Source organism: Aotus nancymaae, unplaced genomic scaffold, assembly GCF_030222135.1.
Source record: "Aotus nancymaae isolate 86718 unplaced genomic scaffold, 86718_ANA_hifiasm-v0.15.2.pri h1tg000040l, whole genome shotgun sequence".
Taxonomy (NCBI): Eukaryota; Metazoa; Chordata; class Mammalia; order Primates; family Aotidae; genus Aotus; species Aotus nancymaae.
The window spans coordinates 16,175,676-16,193,271 of NW_026988454.1; the positions used below are offsets into that span (position 1 = coordinate 16,175,676).

General features: G+C 39.9%; 1 protein-coding gene across 3 annotated transcripts in view; it reads right to left on the reverse strand.

The window, feature by feature from the left end:
* Nucleotides 1-17,596, reverse strand: part of ESR1 (estrogen receptor 1) — a 452,118-nt gene that overhangs the window by 365,793 nt on the left and 68,729 nt on the right. The gene's annotated exons all lie outside the window — the stretch shown is intronic.

The following is a 17,596-nucleotide window of genomic DNA, read 5'->3' on the forward strand; positions in this document are numbered from 1 at the left end:
CCAGCCTGGGTGACAGAGTGAAACTCTATCTCAAAAAAAAAAAAAAAAAAAAAAAAAAAAAAGAAGGTTGGCTTTGCCCTTATACAGGGAGCAGTAAGATGCCAAAAAGTGCAGCAAGAGGCCCTAACCTTGTCACCCAAGTTGTGAGTGTCTGTCCCATGGAGGGCAGGAGCAATGAAGTGGGGCTAAGCAAGTCACAGGTGGGGCTTTGTCAGCTAAATGCTGGCCAGTGGCGCTGAAGCACTCATAACCATATTTTATAGCAACTGAGGTGGCCAAGGTCTGGCATTTGAAGCCAGTGACACAGACTCCAAACACAGCTCAGGGGAAAAGGCCCTTCCGTGACCTTCAGAATCATGGCTGCCACAAAGAAGAGGGAACTTGACTTGGATCGTACCCACTTCTTTGGCTGCATCTTCTTGTACTTGATCACCCCTCTCATTTTCTCACAAGCAGCCAGGCCTCTTGCACGGCCCACTGGCTGACCTAAAAAACCCAGGGAGAGTATTCCTCATTTAAATCAAACTTTGTCTTTCTTAAAGCACCACTATGCACCAAACTAACCCTTCAATCCTACAGCCAATTAAAACTTCCATTTCTGCACTGGTGTGAGCTGAGGGGTTGCAAGCAAAACAATCTGACTCAAGAGCTTCATACTCAGTTGGAAATTGAGTGAACTCTCTCACAGTTTCAAAGTAGGAGGGACAACCCAATTATCCCCAGTGAATATGTAATCAACCAAATGTGTAAAGGAAAATAATTGTGTAAGATAGAGGCATCCGGCGGAGGGCAGAAATATATCTAGGACTCCAGGAAAATCAGGGTGAACAGCCTGACCCTTCCCTTGGGACAAACAATTCCACAGGATCTGGGCCCTCTAGAGTCTAGCAAGAAGAAGAAAAACATCCTAACACCCGGGGCAGCAAAATTCATCACATCATTTTGTTTTTCTCACCTATCCGTTTCTTTCTTTCTTAATTAAGCATATAATGTCCAGTGGTTAAGAAGAAGGATTCTGGAACCAAATGGCAGGGTCTCAAACTCCCATTTTACCACTTCCTAAATGCAAAGTCTTTTCAACTATAAACTGGGGACAACACGAACTTCCTAAGATTGTTGTGAGAATTAAATCTAATTTATGTGAAATGTGCCTGACCCACAAGTTTTCCTTACATGTAGTAGATTATAATGAGGAGGAAGAGGAAGATAAGAATACAATGACAATAATGACAGTTATAGGGCATCTGCTATGTGTGGCCCCAGGCGTCGGAGACGGCTTATGTTCCTCATCACAAGAAACATACAATTAAGCCAAGGGGATGGACATGACATTGATTTATTTTACGATGTGATGGTGATGTATGTATTTGATCTGGGTTTGAGGTACTATAGAGTATAGTGGCCAATAACATGGGTTCTTGAGTTAGACAGTCTGTGTGGTCCCAGACAAGTCATTTCACCCCTTAGTGCCTCAGTTTCCTCAACTGCAAGATGGGAGTATGAGCAGAATCTATTTCATTGCATAATTGCAAAGATTAAAGGAATCAATATGGTTAAAGCACTTAGAAAATGGCACTGTCTATAGTAAAAGTTCCAGAAATAAACGTCTTCTGTTACCATGATCTGGGCTTTTCACGGATTCGTAAGATGAGAACTTCGGGATAAAAGAAAAAGAGAAACAAAGGGTGGTGGTGGTGAGAGAAATGGTGAGAGTGACTGGAGCACAGGGTATGTGGACAGCAGCCCTGGGGAAGGCAGCTGGAGAGGTTAGATTCACAAAGTCAAAAACTCCTAGTTCTCTTCCTGTCCAAAAGGCAGCCATCCCTCTCAATTTCAGTATCATGATTTGTACTGTCCTTCCTGGGGCATGGTTACATTAGCCACAGTCTGCAAGATGAGATCTGATGGCTGATAAAAAGACCCCCTCCCCATGTATCCCCTATTAGCCTCTCTGACAACCCAAATAGTCTTTTTAATCATAGAACTTAATTCTGGGTTAAGGGACTATATCCAAAAATTCTCTTAAAAAGCAATAGGTCAAATGAAAAGGCAACCCAACTAATCACCACTCACTAGCATAGAAGAATGGGACATACAGATCTCATAAAATCTCACACACACACACGCGACACACACACACACACACACACACACACACACAAACCCTATTTACCAATATGTAACTCCTTTCTGGTTTTACTCAAAGAAATAGTGTTGGCTTGCTCATAAACATAATAACTTCAATGAGCAACTATCACTAAGTCCTTAGTTCTTTAGAATTATAATGGCAAGATTATGAAATCACTTTTTACCTTGCAAGTAAAAGCGATCACATACAGTATGTGACCACAAGATACTGTGCTTTTTTAGTTTAGTTAAATGACTCATACCTTTTTTTTACAATGTAAATTAACTGCCTGTTGAGACTTATTCCCTATGAACTTGACTAGCTATTTATAGTGGCAATTTTATAATTGAAATTAAAATGTTCTCCTAGAAGAGAAAAGAAGCATGGCTTTCTAAGACTGTATTATAAAAACTTATCAATTCTAACTTGAAGAAATTGCATTTTTAGATTTTATCTCTCAAAAACTGACAGTAAGATTTTCAGAGTAAACAGCAGGCAGTTAATAAGGGCGATCTAAGGTGCAGGGTGCAGAGAGCAATTCTAGGCACCTTCTCTCATTGCTCCCAATTCCACATCCTGGTCTTTTTCTTGCCTTCTACTTCACAGTGGACTCATATCATTATGGCTGGCACTTTCTTTTCTGATTAGTGGGAAAACAGCACTTTGTACTGATGCAGAAATCTGCTACAGTCTATCAAGACATAACTGTAGATTTAACCTCGATCTTATTCTTGCAAAATGAAAGTGGTAATGTAAACACCTTATTCTGTCTCCCTGATGAGGGAGAAAATTATGAAGGTTATTAGAAACCAAAGACCCTGAAACTCCAATCTCACAGTGATTACATGTCTATTATTCCACGCAGCCAGGATAAAATATGATCAGTATTTCATCAGGAGTAAGCCATGGCCAAAACACTGGGTTAGCGTAAACTCTCCGAGGGTTTACATGTGTCTTATACAAAGGCTGATGCTGGGAGCTGGCCTGGATGAGGCAGCGAGAACGTGACACCATTTCTAGCCATCTCTCTTGTGACTCTGTCCCTGGCATCCATGGAACAAGCAGCTGCCCATTTCCACACTACTCTAGGTGCCTGTACAGCCAAGCCCAGTCCTTCCAAAGAATTAAAAACAAACCCGCCAAAAAACTTATCTGCATCTAGGTTTCTTTTTTTTTTTTTTTTTTTTTTTGAGAGACAGAGTCTCACTCTGTCACCCAGACTGGAGTGCAGTGGTATGATCTTGGCTCATTGCAACCTCCGCCTCCCAGATTCAACTAATTCTCCTGCCTCATCTTCCCAAGTAGCTGGGACTACAGGCATGTGCCACCATGTCCAGCTAATTTTGTATTTTTAGTAGAGATAGGGTTTCACTACATGTTGGCCAAGCTGGTCTCAAACTCCTGACTCCAAGTGATCCACCCGTCTCAGCCTCCCAAAGTGCTGGGATTACAGGCACTAGCCACCATGCCCAGCCTGCACCCACATTTCTATCTGCTAATCAATAATCCCTGGAGCAGATGAACAAGGCACAAAAGAATGAGTGTTCTCCTCACCCTTGGGTGACACAGGCTCCTTTCCAGAGAAGAGACACAAGAAGAATGTCTTTTTTATGATTAGTTTTATACAAAGATTCTTCTAACAGCAGTTTGGCTAGACAGAGAAAATTATATCTATTTAATTTAATGACATATTAAAAATTGTGTGAAAGTGGTCTCAGAGCTGAAAGGAAAAATTAGGATGAATGTTTCACCAGGGAAGACTGGTAAGAATGTCTTCAGGGCTACACTTTGTTCTTGAGACCTCAGCATGCCCGGGAAACACTAGAAGTCTGGTTCCTAGTGACGTCAAGACAATCAATACAGGATGTTGCTCCCTCTCAGTCCTCCTGGACTAAAGCGAACATCAAATGGACACAATTAATTGTGAAGACACCTATTTGTGTGTTTAATGATTCATGTAGCAAGGTAAAAGCTAAACCCCCAAAAAAGAGAGAACTGCCAAAAAGGAACTAGTGAGGAAATTGAATGGGAAGGGTGAGACAGGTGTTGGCCATGGCACCAGCCAGACCTGGAAAAGCTGGAACTCAAGGCCCTATGAGAAGCAGGACACACCTGGAGACAGACCAGCTCTGGAAAATGGGAGACCAGACAAGGGTAGAAGACGGTCAGAAAGGGCAGGACCAGTGAAGGGACCAGACCAGTCCAACAGGTGGAGGCAGGGAGTTCCCCTCAAGAGTAAAGGGCAAGCAGAGCTCAAGACAGGGGATGTGAGAGCTGGCAGGATGTAGGGACAGAAGCAGCAGATGGTCAGCCTCAGGGGGTTGCAGGCAGCAGGGACAGAAGCCCCAGTGCCAGGGCTAAGGACCAGGATGCCTGGCCCCAGGAAGACAAACAGAGACTAAACAGAAGCCGACCTACTGGGACATCAGAAATGCAGGGATTGATGTTCATAGCAGGGACAGGAACCCTGGAACAGGGCAGGGGGAGAGGCAGAGACCTGTAGCAGAAACCAAGAAAGAAGCAATGACTAGGTTTACAGCACAATTCAGAGTCAAGGCCGCACCAAGACTAATGTGTTACTGAGTCACAGGAGGACAATTCCAAGCCTTTTTTTTTTCTTGTTTTTTTCTGTAGAGACAAGGTCTCACTATGTTGCCCAGGCTGGTCTCAAACTCCTGGGCTCAAGTGACCCTCCCACCTTGGCCTCCCAAAATACTAGGATTATAGATGTAAGTCACTGCACTCGGCTCCAAGCTCTCTTAATTCCTCCCGACTAGAAATAGCCCTTTGCCAGTTTCAACTTTGTTGCTGATAATTCTATAACCTTGGGCAAGTTACTTAACCTCTCTGAGCTTCAGTTTTACCATCTGTAAACAGGTGAATAGGATCCACCGCACAGGCTTGTGATGAGGTTCAAATAAGATAATACAGGTAAACCATTTAGCACAGTCTCTAGCACATGGTGGAGTTCAACAAAAATCACTTACTTTCCTTTACCCTGCTACTTTCAGTTGATTCCTGCTAAACTCTAGGTGTTTTAAAGATAGGACCAATCATTATTAATTCCCCTGTGCACCCTGCTCAGTTCCTGCCACAGTGCCAGGGACACATAGGCCACACATGCTCCATGGTGAATTGAACTGACAATAAATAATGCCTTAGTCCATTCGGTCTGCTAAAACAAAACATTATAGACTAGGTGGCTTATAAACAACAGAAATTTATTTCTCATGGTTCTGGAGACTGGGAAGTCCGAGGTCAAGGCATTGGCAAATTTGGTATACGGTGAGGGCCTGCTTTCTAGTTGACAGATGGTACCCTTTTGCTGTGTCCCTGCATGGTGGGAAGAGCAAGCTAGCTCTCAGAGGCCTCCTTGCTGAGGGCACTAATCCTTCTCTTGAGGGTTCCACCCTCATGGCCTAATCACCTCTCAACAGCCCCGCTTCCTAATAACATCATCTTGAGAGTTAGGATTTCAACATACAAATTCAGAAGGGACATAAATATCCCACTTATTGCAAATGAACACCAAAAGGAGAGCACAGTGGCTGTGGAATAAAAAAGTGTTCATGTGTCATGGCATACTAATAATCTCTCATTTTGGTGTCTGAAAAGCAAATAAGGTTTTATCTACCTGCATTTTTAGCATCACCTTTTCTAGAACAAATCCTGTATTTTAGTACTGGTTTATGTGTTTCACACTAATCTCTGTCCACTAAAATCCAGTAGAACTCCAGAGTGGGAAAGCATTTTTGCTGTCTTTCTCTATGTGTTGTCTAGGCAGAGTCAGACTGCCCAGGGCACCATCAGACACGCTTTTGGTAGACAGTGAGGAGTGGAGGGTAGGAAAGAGAATTTGAAAAGGAGGCACGTCAAATGTGTGAGTGGGGGACAGGTATGTTCCTTATGTTACTGTAGTAGTGGTTTAATGGTTCTATACATATATCAAAATGTATAAAACTGTATATTTTAAATATCTGCAGTTTACTGCATGTCAACTATACTTCAATAAAGCTGTTAAAAAATTCAAAGGTTATAAGTCATTGAACAGTTCAGATATCATAAATGAGTTTTGAAAATTATTCAAGGTTTTGGATCAAGCTAAAACACCAAACTACTCAGTGTTTTCTTTTGATGAAAAACTTTCTGATAGACAGATTTAAACATTTTTCAATGTTCAGTTGAACTTTCCATTTATAGGATATCAGAGTGAATTTTTTTCTTTCCCATATTCACAAATAACAATAATAATAGCTGAAATTATAATTACTTCTATGGGCTGAGAGTGATCTGACCTGTGCACTTTAATGTGTTGTATCATTTAATCCTTAGGATCTTCTTGGGTAAATAGAACATCATCCTCATTTACAGAGAAGGACACTCAGAGCTAAGGTCCCATGTCACATAAGAGGGAAGACTGGCCCTTCAAACCAGACAGCCTGAGTCCACAGTCCAAGCTTTTAAACACAAAGTTGTAAGAGTGTCCTGATTTGGCTGTGGGAAAAAAGATCTCCTGTCCCATTGGATACAGTCAGTCAAGGTGCGTTACCTTGCCATGGTTGCTGTATTAGTTAGTTTTCACACTGCTATAAAGAACTGCCCAAGACTGGGTAATTTTCATGAAGAAAAGAGGTTTAATTGACTCGCAGTTCCAAATGGCTGGGGAAGCCTCAGACAATTATGGTGGATGGCAAAGGAGTAACAAAGGCATGTCTTACATGGTGGCAGGTGAGAGAGAGAGTGAGTAGTGAAGGAGGAAGAGTCCCTTATAAAACTGTCAGATCTCATGAGAATTCACTCACTATCATGAGAACAGTATGGGGAAACTGCCCCCATGATCCAATCACCTCCCACCAGATCTTTCCCTAGACAAGTGGGGATTATGAAGATTACAATTTAAGGTAAGTTTTGGGTGGGACACAGACAAACTGTATCAGTTGCTATTCTGGCTCCTATTTTTCCTGAGTATGATTCATCTATTTTTCCCTTAAAAAAAGATAGTATATCATAATCAAGTTGGATTCAGTTCAGAAATTTTAAAAAGCATTTGAAAATTAATGAATCCAGCTGGGCATAGTGGCTCACACCTGTAATCCCAGCACTTTGGGAGGTCGAAGTAGGCAGATCACCTGAGGTCAGTTTGAGACCAGCCTGGCCAACATGGGGAAACTTCATCTCTACTAAAAATATAAAAATTAGCCGGGCATGGTGGTGCATGCCTGTAATCCCAGCTACTCGGGAGACTGAGGCAGGAGAACCGCTTGAACCCAGGAGGCGCAGGTTGCAGTGAGCCAAGATCACACCACTGCACTCCAGCCTGGGTGACAGAGCAAGACTCCATCTCAAAAAAAAAAAAAAAAAGAAAATTAATGAATACAATTCCCCATATTAAATAAGGGACAATATTCATATGATCATCTCAATAGATACAGAAAAAATTGATAAATTTATGTTAGTTGACAACATATCATTAGCAACATATTAATTTCTTAATTTTTATATTACTTTATTATGTTTAAATTGCTGTTAGCCAAGTTAGGATTAACTACCTGAATCTAATAAATGGTTCTACAGAAACCTGTAGAGCAAACATCATTCACAACAGTGAAAAGTTAATGCTGCCCTGTGATCAGGGGCAAGAAAAGAATGCCTACCATCACTTTCTTTTCCCATTGTAGCAGAGGATGCTAGTCAATGCAATAGGTCAAGAAAAAGGAATAAAGTTATGCAGCTAGGAAGAAGAAATTAAAATGTCACTTCTCATACATGGCATGTTGTATATTTGGAAGATCCAAAAGAATCCTTAGATACAATTATTATAATTCATACATTAAATTAGTAAGTTTGCCAGATACAAGGACAATATGCAAAATCTATTGTATTTCTATGTAGCATCAACAATTAGAAATTAAATTTTTTTTTTTTTTTTTTTTTTTTTTTGAGACGGAGTTTCGCTCTTGTTACCCGGGCTGGATTGCAATGGCACGATCTCGGCTCACTGCAACCTCCGCCTCCTGGGTTCAGGCAATTCTCCTGCCTCAGCCTCCTGAGTAGCTGGGATTACAGGCACATGCCACCATGCCCAGCTAATTTTTTGTATTTTTAGTAGAAACGGGGTTTCACCATGTTGACCAGGATGGTCTCGATCTCTTGGCCTCGTGATCCACCCGCCTTGGCCTCCCAAAGTGCTGGGATTACAGGCGTGAGCCACCGCGCCCAGCCCAGAAATTAAAATTTTTAAAAATCTTTAATAATAACATAAAAGTGTCAAACACTTAAAAAAATGTAACCAAAGATTTACAAGTCTTCTGCACAGAAAACTACGTAAACTATAAAACATAAAGAAAAGTTAAACAGGGATTAAATAGATGGAGGGACATATCATAGTCATGGATTGTAAAACACAATATTGTAAATTCTTTCTCTGCCTAAGTGAGCCAGAATTGGTTTCCGCTTCTTACCACTTAAGCACTGTAACTGGTACAGAGGTATCAAGTTGAAGGTATCCCCCATGATGCAACTGATTTCCTTGCCCCCCCATTCATCAAACACCCCTGTGGTTTTCCATCTCTTTATTTTTTGTTCCTGTGTTTCTTTCTCTGCCCAAATGCACTCATCCAATACAGGCTCACCTTTTTATGAGTTCTTCCTGTGCAACTCAGTTTAAGTTGACTTGTTTTGCCTTTAATTAAATAATAATTTTTCACATGTAATTAATCTTAATATTTGCAAGTTCTCACATTGACTGCCTATAAATATCTGTTTTTTTAACTTTTCACAACTCATCTCTCCCACTAGAATGTTCTTTCCAAGAGGACAAAATTCAGACCTTATATTTTTTATTTCACTCTCTGGTAATGCCTTTCATGTAGGAAATACTCAAATGTGATTTGTTTTGGAAGCAATATGTTTCCACAATTACTAGATAAAAATTAGATGACATTTTGGTGCAAGCCGAGGAGATACAATGGCCCCAAATCTAAGACATGTAAGATTTATATGCTTTTTCCCTATTAATTAGAACAGGATGACAAACAGTAATCCTGGGAGCCTCACCAATTCTCAAGAATTTACTCAGAAAACCAGTAATTGGAGACTTTACCAAGAAACTCTATAGTCCCAAATCAAACAATATAGACTTAAGATTTCCTAGGAAAACAAACAAAAAGACTTAAGACTTTTAAAAATAAATTCTATGTCCTTGAAGTTTTGCAATACTAGAGGGACGCTATTACATTTACCACCCCCACTCCCACAACCATAAGACCTCAAAACACATCAACAATGTTCAGCAAACACAAAAGCTAAGCTCCAGTCAACAAATATTACTAAAAGTAGACCAACTGCACTGGGGATAGTGGGTTTAGTGAGTTGTCAACGAGAAGAGTCTGCAATTCCTTAATCAGAGGCCAGAGTTGGGAGAATTTTAATAAATCTATAGGAGAAAGGCTTCCATGAGATCACACACAAAATGAAAAATCTTATCTTTTTAAATACTTGATTGACTTTGAAATACAAGGCAAAATACATAGAATGTCAGTGAATGTGTTTCCTAACTTAATGTGCTGACAATACAGGATAAAATACCTGAAATTCAGAAAATTAACTCTTAAAATGACCAAATTAAAGCATATTTGACAGGTTCCCTGAGATTCCTAGCAGGATAATTATGAAAATGATCCATAAATTTCCATCAGATGTTACTATCTGTAATAACTCTGGATTTAAATCTGAAAATGAAAAAGCAGGAATACAGACCAGGATGGATCCAGGACAACCACTAACACGGCTAAAGCTGGGCGGATTTTCCCCACCTCACAAAAACCTATCTTCAGGGTGGAGATGGCTTAGCCAAGAGCACATGCATCCATTCCTTTCACAAACAGTAGCCCAAAAGAGATACAAGAGGTTCTTCATCTTGTAAATTCCTCCAGCAGAAGTGAAGAGTGTGCGTGTCTGCATGTGTGTGTGCATGTGTGTGTGTGTGTGTGTGTGACTGTTTGGGTGTCTGTTGTTCAGGTTACAAGCATCATATGGCAATCCTTGACTGTCCAATCAGATTTCTGTATGTGTTTCTCTACAGTAATCAGGTGGAAACATAATCCTTTAAATGTCAGTTTCTGAAGGTTCTTTCTCTTGAGCTGTTTACTTTCCTCAGATAACACCCTTCCAAACTCCTTCATGGGTTGTACAAACTTTGCTGTCAGTCTTAAGGCAGGAGCGGCTAAGGGTTGTCCCCGTTGAACATGATAGCCTTCATTTCATGTCTCTATTTTCAGGGAGGCATTCACCCCTCTCTACTAAGCAGTCAAAGAATTAGAAACTAGGAAGGTATTTGTGGATCTAATTGCTCCTTTTAAAGACTTTACACCAATTCTGCTTTCAGCTCCAGCCTGCCCCTAGCCTTTAGAGGCATCTGTAGCTTCTAAATCCCAAGCCTATCTGGGGTCCTGTAGTTAGATGGACTCACTGCTCATGCCCCTGCCCCCACAGGTGTGGGTTCCACCTGAACTCCTCTGCTAAGGTGGTGACCAGTCCTCCATCAGCCTTCCATCTTCTGAAATTCCAGTATTACTCCAGCTTGCTTTTGTCTCCTATCCCATCTGCTTTGTTCCTATGCCTTTTTCATTCTTTTATTGTCATTTTATTTTTTAGAAAATGTTATAGATTTAGAGGGTATAAGCACTTTTTTTTGTTTTTGTTGTTTTTCCCAAGATAAAGTTTTGCTCTGTTGCCCAGGCTGGAATGCAGTGGCGTGATCGCAGCTCACTGCAACCTTCACCTCCCAGGTTCAAGCAATTCTCCTGCCTCAGCCTCTCGAGTACCTGGGATAACAGGCATGCACCACCATGCCTGGCTGATTTTTATATTTTCGGTAGAGATGGGGTTTCACCATCTTGGCCAGGCTGGTCTCGAACTCCTGACCTCAGGTGATCCACCCACCTTGGCCTCCCAAAGTGCTGGGATTACAGCCGTGAGCCACCACACCTGGCCACAAGCTCTGTTTTATTCCATGGATATACAGTATAGCAGTGAAGGAGCAATCAGATCCACAGATACTCTCCTAGTTTCCAATCCTTCTACCTTTTAGTGGAGGAGGGTAAATGTCTCCCTGAGAAGAGAGAAATGAAATGAAGACTATCAGGTTCAATGGGGAAATCCCCTCATCCCTCCTGCCTCAAGATGACAGCAAGGCTTGTACCACCCACGCAGGAGTTTGGAGTGGTTACTGAGGAAACTACAATTTCTTCTCAGTTTCCGAAGAGGAAACTCAGAGAAATTAATCACCGAAATAGCGTACATTGTACCCATCACGTAATTTCTCATCCCTCACCCCCTTTAGTCTCCAGTGCTCATTATTCCACTCTCTATGTCCATGTATACACACTTATTGATTAATAGTTTTATTGATTAGTAATGCTTTCTACTTTTCAAAGTAGATCTTAGAAGTCTAGACAGGAGTTTCTGGTTATATTTTATAGTAATCTAAAGGGCATCTCTCTAATTAAACAGTTCCATATGCTCAATCCCCAGCAAGCCCTAATCCTTTTCCAAATCCATAGATCAAAAACTTATGATATGTTGTTTTCATGTACACTGAAAACCAAAATTAGGAGATACAAAACAATATCTTTCAAATAAATAATGAAGTTTTTTTATAAGCCAAGACCCTGAACCTCCCTAACCTTTCAGGTATTATACAGTGTTTCTACTTCAGTATGACCTGTAGCCTACGTTACAGCCACGTTTACAGGCATTTTTCAGAAGCAGAGAAAGACTTCTAATAAATGTTATGAAGTTTAGTTAGCTTAAATATTCTGATCATCTGCCTCCCAAACCTCCTTTACGTCACATTATCACGCACTCGCTCAGATAGGGAATCAGCTTTAAATAGGATTTTACCCCAGTAGCTATATGCAAAGCTGTATGCTGCTTGTGATCATTACTGTTTTAGGGAAAGACAATGGATTCGGAGAAGTGTAGATTATCATCTCGATATAGAAGCATCATAAAGTTGCTCAAGTTCAGAAACACATTCGGATTTTAAAACACTTGGGCACATCAGTGTCAGAATCTTGGTTGGTGGTGGGTGCACACGTCAATCACCTGGGCCCGTGGGACCTGTTTTGGGACACTCTACACTCTCAGCCGTGTCAGTGCACGTGTTCTTACTTCCTCTTTCGTGCCAACAGCACCAGCTTTTCCACATAAGGACAAAGCTTTGGCCAGTTTTTTCCTCTTCTTCCCTTTCTTTGTCCCTATCTGCCTTTTTCTCTGATTGTCACTACCCCCTCCCTAAGCCAGGCTCTTTCTAACCTAATCTTTCTCTTCCATGAGCGACTTCTCAATGAAATCCTTGCTTTCACCATGTTATTTTCCTGTTCAAGGATTCCAATGGCTGTCTCTCACCTATAGAGAGAAGCCAAAGCTTCCGAGCAGGCAAGTACATTCCACAATCAGTGCTCAAGCAGGAGCCCTCACTCCTCCCAGGCACCTGAATACGCCGTGCTCATTCCAAAGGGACTGATCCCTCACTCAGGGGCTGTCCCCCTCCACCTAGGTATACCCTTTCTGACCTCGATTATTCCCAACGATTTTCCAAGGTCCTGACTATAATCTACCTCCCTAACAAGACTTTCCCAGTACCTCTGGGGCAGATCAATCTCTTAGGAAATTAATCTGTCACCATCTGTTGAAAAGCAAATCACACTTTGCCTGGTATCACTTGACTGGTTTACTTGTCTGTGGACTTGCTCCAAATAAAATGAAACATATTTGGCATGTATATCCAGCTCCCTGAGGACCCACTACAATGCAATGTACATTCGTTTAACAAATATTTGGTGGATGAATGAATTACTTTTGAAAACAAATGAAATCTTGTTGAATGGCTATGCCAAAAGCCCATGGTTACAACTGTAAATAAATTAGTCTGATATACTGAATTTCTAGGAAGGAGAGGTGGGGATCTTTCTAGCATTTCATACAGTATCTTATTCTCCCAGCTTTGGGCACGCTGCCTAGGCCCAAGAGGACACCCAACGTAGGTGATAAACAAATGAATGAAAATCTTTAGCGTCTTCCTTTCCAAACATTCTAGTCCCATGATTTGCAAAGAGTTGGTGAATCTGTTCTGATTTTGCTACCTAAAATTTCTAATTTTAAAATACCAGCAGATGTACTTACATAGCCCTATCCTCTTCTATCTCCCCGGGAATTTCGCTCCATCAATTATCCATCATGTTCTGTATTACAGCCAAAATGCTCTTTCTAAACCCACATCTGATTTTTGTTATTTCTGTCTTGGTAGCCTGACAGGTTATACCAAACCCTTGAGTGATCTGTGTACTCCCAATCTCTCCAGAGAGCCCTGGATTCCAGCCATGATGAACCACTTACAACTTCCCCAAACTTGCCAAGTCCTATCTTGTTACCCAAATGGTTCTTCTTGCCTCTTTCCTGAATACTCACCTCCAACACGTTGCATTAGTCCTTCAGATAAACATCTATGAATCCATTAGAATTCAGCTCCAACATCACCTCCTCATGGAAGACTTCCTTGGACAGAGTTAATTTCTTGTGCCTTTGTTTTTATAGTACTTTGTTGATGTGGCAAATCTAAGACTTATTTCAAGCCTATAAATTATTTGTTTGTGTCTCTCACTATACTGTAAGCCCATACTAGGAGATATGTTGCATTGATGTTTACATGTTCTCTTTATATTACCAGCACCTACCATAATGTCTGACACTTAACAAATGGTTTGATTAATTAAATAATTACCTTTATAAAGTAACATGAAATTCAAAAGAAAATAAAAAATGAAAATCATTGAAAGTGCACTATGTCCTTACAAGGTCAAAAGTGAATTATGTCCTCATGTCCTTCATGTCTTGGCTCACATGTATATTAGACAGCCTAAAAACAAAATTAGTGTTTTATTCCTAAAACTTATTAAACAATTCTTCCTATATTTAAATTTACCCAGTTATATATTTGCATATAACACTTCTCCAAGTGTTTCCCAAAGAACACTGTGAAAGCAATTATACTAGTTGTTTTGTAAAGAGTTGTATGATCAAAAGCTTACAAAAAATTGGGATAAGTTAATAAAGGTTTTTCTAACACAAACTTCCCAAAAGCTTTAATGTGCTAATCTGCACTATAAATCTCTTAAGAAGCACAAAGTTTGCAAAATTTTTCTAAACTTATTTGAACTTTGGCAATGGAGCATCTTTTGAAATTCATTTAGAAAATACTACTTGCCATATATCTGTTTAAAGATAAGTCTCTTTGCTCATTTAAACATAGAGTGAGAGTAAAGCATGAAGGCAAAAGAGGGAATATTGAAGTGTGGTACATACCGGCTATGCATATGATCCTAAACTTATTTAACCTCTCTGGGCCTCAATTTCCTTACCTTAGGAAATGATGTTAATGATACCTGTTTCAGCAGGCAGATTGCACAGTTTGAATAAAATGCTAGAGGTAGAACACTCAGCATATTGCCAGACACATGACAAGGGAAAAGTAAATGCTAGATATAAGAATATTAGCAACTTCATTTATCATCAGGTAACCTTAGGTTGACAAAAAATTTTTTTAAAAAAATGAGCCAATGGATTACCCAGATCATAAAATTTCATAACATTCTGCCCTTTCCTTATTATTATCAACCACTAAGTTTTGACCTTTCATTCTCTCTGAAAGCTGCTAGTTTAGTCATGCAGCTAGTTGAATCATGTTTCTAAATAGACAAGTATCCCCTTCAAACATTAAAGGGAAATAGGTAAATTCACTCAGTGCTGACGTGAGCATCTTCCTATCTCAGTAGCTCTGGGAGAAACCTACTATAATTTTCTGTGGCTTCTTTACAACTCTTTTCTCTACTGGTAAATGAAAAGGGAAGAGAAATTCACAAAATAAAATTTTCCCACCGATCTAAGGAAAGATTACCATATTAATCTGTTCACCAATTAAGTTTTCACATGAAAGTGAATTGTACGGATAGTATGAAAACACTTCTGAGAAAGTTTTCAGTTAAATTTATCCAAAGCATTACCCTTTGAACTCCCAAATCAAAAAGCAGTTCACAGCCTCAGCACCTCTTGAGTCCTTCAATTTTCTCTCCCTCGCTGTGCTCCAAGAACAATGGACTCCTGTGATTCTCCAGTCTCACAGAAATGCTCCCACTGTAAGGTTTATCACCGGCTCTTTCTTCTGCCTGGAAATTCCTTCCCTGGATAGCCACTGTCTCACTTCCTCATGTCCTTCATGTCCTGGCCCAAATGTTCTCAGGGAGGCTTATCTTGACAGTCCTCTCGCACCCTCCCTCCACACCCACACAGCTAATCCACCCTACCTGGCTCTACCTTTGCCCTTTCCTGTAGCATTTGCCACTTCGTGACATCTAGACCTACCTAACTTTATTATTTCTCAGCCGCCTGCCTCCACCACTAGATGTAAATTCTAGACCACAAAGTGTAAACTCTGCACCACCAAATGTAAACAATGGCAAGATGCTGGTCTAGGTTGTTTACTGATGGAGCCGACCATCGGGAACACTACTTTGACATAGTAAGAGCTCAGTATTTTTTGGATGAATGAATGGATACTATAAATTGGATTGCATCTAGGATTGCAGATGAAGGCAGAGCTTGATGAAAGGGAAATGACAGAAAAAAAGAACGAGGAACTACCAAGATTGGGATGCTTTTCTTCTTTCTCCACATCCAACTGATTTAGGGTGTTGCTCCTACCCCCTAAGATGCGGAGGAAGAAAAGAACAGCTAAGATAAGAGAGAAGAGGGGAGTAGAATGGTTTGAAGAGAAAGAAAAGATAGAGCCACAAAGGGCACTCCTCTGAAATCAGAAGAACAAAGTTGAAGCCTTCCAACCAGACCCTGAGCAGTGTTTCACTCCACCCTGCTCTCCTTTTTCCTTGCTGAAATTGAAACTAACTAAAAGATATTTTTAAGGCCTAATAAAACTGCATGATTTAAACAGACATCACTAATTGTCAGCAAATAACAAGGATTTGCTGGGGCACCATAACCTATTTTTCAGTCATTTAGATAGTAAAACCACTCCTTCACCTCTACATTCAGTCCATTGTCAAGGACAGATGTAATTTTTTTTAATCCCAATCCTTGCATAATTTTTCACACAAATACAATGTTTTAGTAATAGGTAGAAAGGGAAAAATCTCATGCATGGTTTCAAAATGAGAAGCCCAACTCCTTGGATGCCAAAAAATAATTCCTTATTATTTAGTCAACTTGCCAAGACATCTTGTATGCTTAGCAAATGTTAGTCTCTGTGCTTGTGCTGAAGTATTAAAATGAGAAGTTGTGACTCCTGGTTATAATTCAGTTCAGTGTTTCTCACTTACGCTCCTTCTCCAGAAAGAACCTTCCAGACATAGTTGACTTTCTCAAGACAATTTCTTATTACTGATTCATAGAAGAAAAGGTATATCTTTTGCATATTCTCACCAATCAAGATATTTTTACTGCATTTTCTTTTCCCATTTTATATTATGAAAACAATAAACTTTCATGTATTTTTCAAACACAAAATGTTACATCATTTTGTCATAATGTTTTCATTCATTAATCATTCATTCATCAGATGTCTATTGAGTGCTACTAGATGCTGGCTAGGTGATACATTAAAATGGTAAAGAATAAGGAAAATGTTGTCTTAAATTATATGTGTGACATCAACAAAGAGCTCCTCCACGCTCCCCAGCACTTTTGCTCCTTGAGAATCACTACTTTATTATAACATATTAATTTAGTATTGAATTCCATTTAAAACTCTTGTGTATATAATTTTTCAAATCACAATTATTCCTATTCCAATTCTTAAACAGATTTTATTAATTTTTTCTTATTATAAAAATCATACATGATTAATATGAAAAATTTGAAAAATATAAAAAAGTGGAAGAAGCAAAAATATTTCATTCATAACCCTACCACCACGATCAGCCAACGTTAATGATTTAAGATGTTTCATTCCAGTTTTTTCCTTTTGCTGGATCAGCTTTACACTAAAAAGAAACGTAGCAAGAAAGTCAATATGAAGAAAATTAACCCTATGGAAGAACCTAACACAAGATCTAAATAACATAGAAATATATCATGTACTAGGATTAGACGATACTATCACAAAGCTGTCAAATCATTAGGACATATATACAAGTTCATTACAACCATAAACCAACTATGCTTTGCTCTTACTTGTTTGTTTATATTCTTTTTTAAGATAGCTGCAGAAAATGTATTTAAAATGAATATGGAAGACTGGAGGTTGAAAACCAGATGAAGGGGCAAGACAGCCAAATTATCCTTCTCCCCTAGCCAAGGGACGCTGTGAGGGACTATGCCATGAGCAACAGTGCCCTCTGGCCCACATACCATGCTTTTCCCATGGTCTTCACAACCTGCAGACCAGGAGATTCC